Genomic DNA, 7,006 nt, shown 5'->3' on the forward strand with positions numbered 1-7,006 from the left:
CCCACTCTCAGATACCAGCTCCTCCATCACTAACACACACACACTGTCCCACTCTCAGATACCAGCTCCTCCATCACTAACACACACACTGTCCCACTCTCAGATACCAGCTTCTCCATCACTAACACACACACTGTCCCACTCTCAGATACCAGCTCCTCCATCACTAACACACACTGTCCCACTCTCAGATACCAGCTCCTCCATCACTAACACACACACACTGTCCCACTCTCAGATACCAGCTCCTCCATCACGAACACACACACACTGTCCCACTCTCAGATACCAGCTCCCCCATCACTAACACTCACTGTCCCACTCTCAGATACCAGCTCCTCCATCACTAACACACTGTCCCATTTTCAGATACCAGCTCCTCCATCACTAACACACACTGTCCCACTCTCAGATACCAGCTCCTCCATCACTAACACACACTGTCCCACTCTCAGATACCAGCCCCTCCATCACTAACACACACACACTGTCCCACTCTCAGATACCAGCTCCTCCATCACTAACACACACACACTGTCCCACTCTCAGATACCAGCTCCTCCATCACTAACACACACACTGTCCCACTCTCAGATACCAGCTCCTCCATCACTAACACACACACCGTCCCACTCTCAGATACCAGCTCCTCCATCACTAACACACACACACTGTCCCACTCTCAGATACCAGCTCCTCCATCACTAACACACACACTGTCCCACTCTCAGATACCAGCTTCTCCATCACTAACACACACACTGTCCCACTCTCAGATACCAGCTCCTCCATCACTAACACACACTGTCCCACTCTCAGATACCAGCTCCTCCATCACTAACACACACACACACTGTCCCACTCTCAGATACCAGCTCCTCCATCACGAACACACACACACTGTCCCACTCTCAGATACCAGCTCCTCCATCACTAACACACACTGTCCCACTCTCAGATACCAGCTCCTCCATCACTGACACACACACACTGTCCCACTCTCAGATACCAGCTCCTCCATCACTAACACACACACTGTCCCACTCTCAGATACCAGCTCCTCCATCACTCACACACACTGTCCCACTCTCAGATACCAGCTCCTCCATCACTAACACACACACTGTCCCACTCTCAGATACCAGCTCCTCCATCACTAACACACACACTGTCCCACTCTCAGATACCAGCTCCTCCATCACTAACACACACACTGTCCCACTCTCAGATACCAGCTCCTCCATCACTAACACACACACACTGTCCCACTCTCAGATACCAGCTCCTCCATCACTAACACACACACTGTCCCACTCTCAGATACCAGCTCCTCCATGACTAACACACACTGTCCCACTCTCAGATACCAGCTCCCCCATCACTAACACACACTGTCCCTCTCTCAGATACCAGCTCCTTCATCACTAACACACACACTGTGCCACTCTCAGATACCAGCTCCTCCTTCACTAACGCACACTGTCCCACTCTCAGATACCAGCTCCTCCTTCACTAACGCACACTGTCCCACTCTCAGATACCAGCTACTCCATCACTAACACACTGTCCCATTTTCAGATACCAGCTCCTCCATCACTAACACACACACTGTCCCACTCTCAGATACCAGCTCCTCCATCACTAACACACACTGTCCCACTCTCAGATACCAGCTCCTCCATCACTAACACACTGTCCCACTCTCAGATACCAGCTCCTCCATCACTAACACACACACTGTCCCACTCTCAGATACCAGCTCCTCCATCACTAACACACACACTGTCCCACTCTCAGATACCAGCTCCTCCATCACTAACACACACACACTGTCCCACTCTCAGATACCAGCTCCTCCATCACTAACACACACTGTCCCACTCTCAGATACCAGCTCTCCATCGCTAACACACACACACTGTCCCACTCTCAGATACCAGCTCCTCCATCACTAACACACACACACTGTCCCACTCTCAGATACCAGCTCCTCCATCACTAACACACACTGTCCCACTCTCAGATACCAGCTCCTCCATCACTAACACACACACAATGTCCCACTCTCAGATACCAGCTCCTCCATCACTAACACACACACTGTCCCACTCTCAGATACCAGCTTCTCCATCACTAACACACACACTGTCCCACTCTCAGATACCAGCTCCTCCATCACTAACACACACACACACACACACTGTCCCACTCTCAGATACCAGCTCCTCCATCACTAACACACACTGTCCCACTCTCAGATACCAGCTCCTCCATCACTAACACACACACTGTCCCACTCTCAGATACCAGCTCCTCCATCACTAACACACACACTGTCCCACTCTCAGATACCAGCTCCTCCATCACTAACACACACTGTCCCATTCTCAGATACCAGCTCCTCCATCACTAACACACACACACTGTCCCACTCTCAGATACCAGCTCCTCCATCACTAACACACAGCCTGTCCCACTCTCAAATACCAGCTCCTCCATCACTGACACACACACACTGTCCCACTCTCAGATACCAGCTCCTCCATCACTAACACACACACTGTCCCACTCTCAGATACCAGCTCCTCCATCACTAACACACACACTGTCCCACTCTCAGATACCAGCTCCTCCATCACTAACACACACACACTGTCCCACTCTCAGATACCAGCTCCTCCATCACTAACACACAGCCTGTCCCACTCTCAAATACCAGCTCCTCCATCACTGACACACACACACTGTCCCACTCTCAGATACCAGCTCCTCCATCACTAACACACACACTGTCCCACTCTCAGATACCAGCTCCTCCATCACTAACACACACATAGTATCCCACTCTCAGATACCAGATCCTCCATCACTAACACACACACTGTTCCACTCTCAGATACCAGCTCCTCCATCTCTAACCCACACACTGTCCCACTCTCAGATACCAGCTCCTCCATCACTAACAGACACTGTCCCACTTTCAAATACCAGCTCCTCCATCACTGACACACAGTGTCCCACTCTCAGATACCAGCTCCTCCATCACTAACAGACACTGTCCCACTCTCAAATACCAGCTCCTCCATCACTGACACACAGTGTCCCACTCTCAGATACCAGCTCCTCCATCACTAACACACACACACTGTCCCACTCTCAGATACCAGCTCCTCCATCACTAACACACACACACTGTCCCACTCTCAGATACCAGCTCCTCCATCACTAACACACACACACTGTCCCACTCTCAGATACCAGCTCCTCCATCACTAACACACACACACTGTCCCACTCTCAGATACCAGCTCCTCCATCACTAACACACACACACTGTTCCACTCTCAGATACCAGCTCCTCCATCGCTAACACCACTCACCCACTCCCAATAAGTACTGGTTTGTGATAACCCCATTGAATTGGTTTTGGGTACATAGACCATTGGCCGTCCCGAAAGGTTATCTTATCTCCTACTGGCCAAGGTCTTTTTTCGTGAATGACATTATTATAGATAATCCACAGGTGTGAAATACAACCCACTGGCTTAATGTACAGTCGTTCCCCGTGTTGTACACTGTTTTGTACACATTCATGAATGCGAGTCAATCCTTAGCCACAGTGTGCACACAAGCGTTCGAGTGCATTGACTTCGTTATCCAGCTTTGCAATGGGTTAATTTTACACCTTGTGAATTCACATCATAATGATCACAGACCTCGTTTGGTTCATCTTTTGACGCTTAATAACATACTGAGGCGAGATGGTGAATGTGAAACTGTGTAATTAAACTGTCCCAGAAGCTACAGGACAGTAAATGCAAAACTAATCAGCCAAATTGCTACTGCTGCAGAGAGCTAGCTTTCTCTTGACACGATCTGCTGATATTTGACCCTCTGGCAATCGTAACGTGGGAACTTTTAAGTATGGAATATATTTTTAATGAATAATTTTAATCCTGTACAATAAAGATGTGAGAATGCTCACACCTAACCTGCAGCAAGTTTGGTTATATCTATCGAAAGTCACAGCATGAGATTCTGTGGCTGAGGGAGTGAGCCATCCAGGGGCACCTCAGTGAACCACATAGATGAACATTAGATAGCAACGAGCAGGGAAAGACAAGCCTACCCCATGTTTGTGCTTGCTGGAGCAACAATACTTGACATTTCTCACCCTCCCACTGGGGCTGGTTTAGCACAGGGCTAAATCGCTGGCTTTGAAAGCAGGCCAGCAGCACGGTTCGATTCCCGTACCAGCCTCCCCGAACAGGCGCCGGAATGTAGCGACTCGGGGCTTTTCACAGTAACTTCATTTGAAGCCTACTCGTGACAGTAAGCGATTTTCATTTTCATTTCACCTACAAGCCCCTCCCGGGACTTATCCCATCCACAGTCGCGGACACCCCTGTGAGAGGCAAAAATAGCTGGAAATAACAACCGGGATTAATATACTCTGCGGCCCCCATAGGCAATCAAAATATGCTCAGCAATTCACAAGGACTATGAATTACAGGCAGCCCTCGAAGTTACAACACAATAGGTTTCTGAAAACCACGTTGTGGGGCGAAGCGTGAACGGCGGAACTGATTTTCCCAGATGGACAACGGTACAAATGGGGGATTGGCTCCTGAACCAAAGCCGTAAATCAGTCCTGGGGCGGCCGGCGGTGTTCGATGCTCTCGACTCTTGCCCTGCCAAATGGCTAAGGAGAATGTTGATGCCTGCACCGCCTCAGCGCCAAGTTCCTCAGTTAGGTATGGGGGATAAAATGAGGCAACTCGATCGCTGTCCGTTGGCGTTCAACCTTGAAGTTCTGCGAGTCTGAGTGCATATTAAATACAACATAAGCATGAAAATATTGACCGTTACACCAAAAAAAAATGAACAGAATAAAACATTTGTTTCCAACCTGATAAAGACAGTCTGACATGTCCAGTTATACTGATGGGCGGGCACAGAACATTGATGGAAACGTCCGTACGGTGCTGGCGAGGTGTCATAAAGTCAAACCCAACGTTGTAAAGTCGAAATGGGGAGTCAATTTATAAATATTGTAAGTGTAATTTGTTATGACTCGAATGTCGTAAAGTCGAGGACGGCCTGTGTCTTACTTTCCATAACGAATTATTCAGGGCTGAACTGATGGGCCCTGGAACCAGGGTTGATATTTAAGGCACCATTTACAGATGCCACCTGTAAAAGATAAACGGAGACATCTGGTGGTCAATCCGTTTGCAGAAACAGGTGGACAGGGTAAACTTTGCTTAACGGGTTAGCAAACAGTGTAAAACTCTGAGCAGTCCCAACCAGCGACCGCCATAACATCATTCAGACTAAAGCCAGGAACGCTCTTCCTCATGCTCTCCCGCAGAGCAGCATGGCTTCACCGCCAGCCCATTGTGAACACTGCACTGATCCATAATCTGACACAGTTTCAGACCTCCCACCACTCCTCCAATTGGCCAGGTGCAATGGTGTCTGAAGTGCCTACGGTGCACGTCGGCTGCTGACTTCACATCTCCAAGGGGCAACCTGCATTGACTCCCTGAGGGCACAAAGCTCTGATGTCATGTGTGACCTGCTGACACGGAAAATGATGGGTTTGCAACAGGAGGCTGGCAGCAATATGGAACCTGGGTGGCTGACTCAATAACGCAGTGCCCTGAATCGTCCAGGATCAAAATAACTCCATGTGGGAACTTGGGTATGAACCGGCAGCACAATGGCACAAGTGGTTAGCACTGTGGCTTCACAGCACCAGGTGGGACTCCCTGCTGGGTCACTGCCTGTGCGGAGTCTGCACGTCCTCCCCGTGTCTGCGTGGGTTTTCCTCCGGGTGCTCTAGTTTCCTCCCACAGTCCAAAGACGTGCAGGCTAGGTGGATTGGCCGTGCTAAATTGCCCTTAGTGACCAAAAAGGTTAGGAGGGGTTATTGGGCTACTGGGATAGGGTGGAAGTGAGGGATTAAGTGGGTCGATGCAGACTCGATGGGCCGAATGGCCTCCTTCTGCACTGTATGTTCTATGTAATGGGCTATGTTAAACCTATGGAGCAGTGCTGGGCAACCTGGGCCATAATTCTCCTTCTGATGGGATCTTCCCGCTGGCTGCACTCCCCCCGCCCACGGGTTTGCCGGCAGCGTAGGGAGTCTTCAATTGGAAAGCCCATCAAAGGCAGCGGCGTGAGAGAATCCCGCCGCCTGCGAATGCTGGGCCACTGAGAAACCTGCGGCTGGGAGAGCGGAAATCAACGGAATGTGGCGACCCCGCGCGCGGGCAACGGTCAACAAAATGTCTCGTGGGGGCCGCGCACAATGCCCCAGTGGTCCGCATGGGGCTGCCCACCGCTGCTGTACGGAATCTTGCATTGGCCACACTTGGAGCAGCGACCATCATTCTGGTCTCCATTTCATAAAAGGCAACACAGAGGCAGTGGAGGAGGTGCCACAAAAACATGACAAGGACAGTCAGGCAAGGCTGAACAGGCTGGGAATAATTTTCCCAGAAAAGAGAAGGCTGGGGGGGACATGACAATTCAAAAAATTATGAAAGCGTTTGATAAGGGAGGTTTAGATAAGGGCGAGAACTCTCTGACCGTTGGGAATTTCTTTTCCCGCTGGCAGTGTGCCCCCGCCCACAGGTTTCCTGGCGGTGCAGGGTGGGCTTGATGGGAAATCCCATTGTGGTGAACCCGCCACCAGCAAACGGCGTTCCGGCTCAAACACGTGATTCCCTCGGATCCGCATCAACATCTAGCCCGCCCCTAACCTAACGTGCTGCCAAAAGTGCCTCCATAGCTCCAGTGTGGCCACCACCACTGGACTTCCCGAATACGTCCCTGGGCGAACGGGAGCGGGGCCATTGTCAGCGCCCACAACACTTACGCGAGCCTGTCTCCATCTTCACCCTCCGGCTCCTTAACCCAACCTTCTCGGCATTCATCGCCCAATAATAATAATACGACAGGTTTGGTAAGGCCTGACTGCCGCCCTCTCTGAAGCACCCTC

Source organism: Scyliorhinus canicula, chromosome 27 (genome assembly GCF_902713615.1).
Source record: "Scyliorhinus canicula chromosome 27, sScyCan1.1, whole genome shotgun sequence".
NCBI classification, from domain to species: domain Eukaryota; kingdom Metazoa; phylum Chordata; class Chondrichthyes; order Carcharhiniformes; family Scyliorhinidae; genus Scyliorhinus; species Scyliorhinus canicula.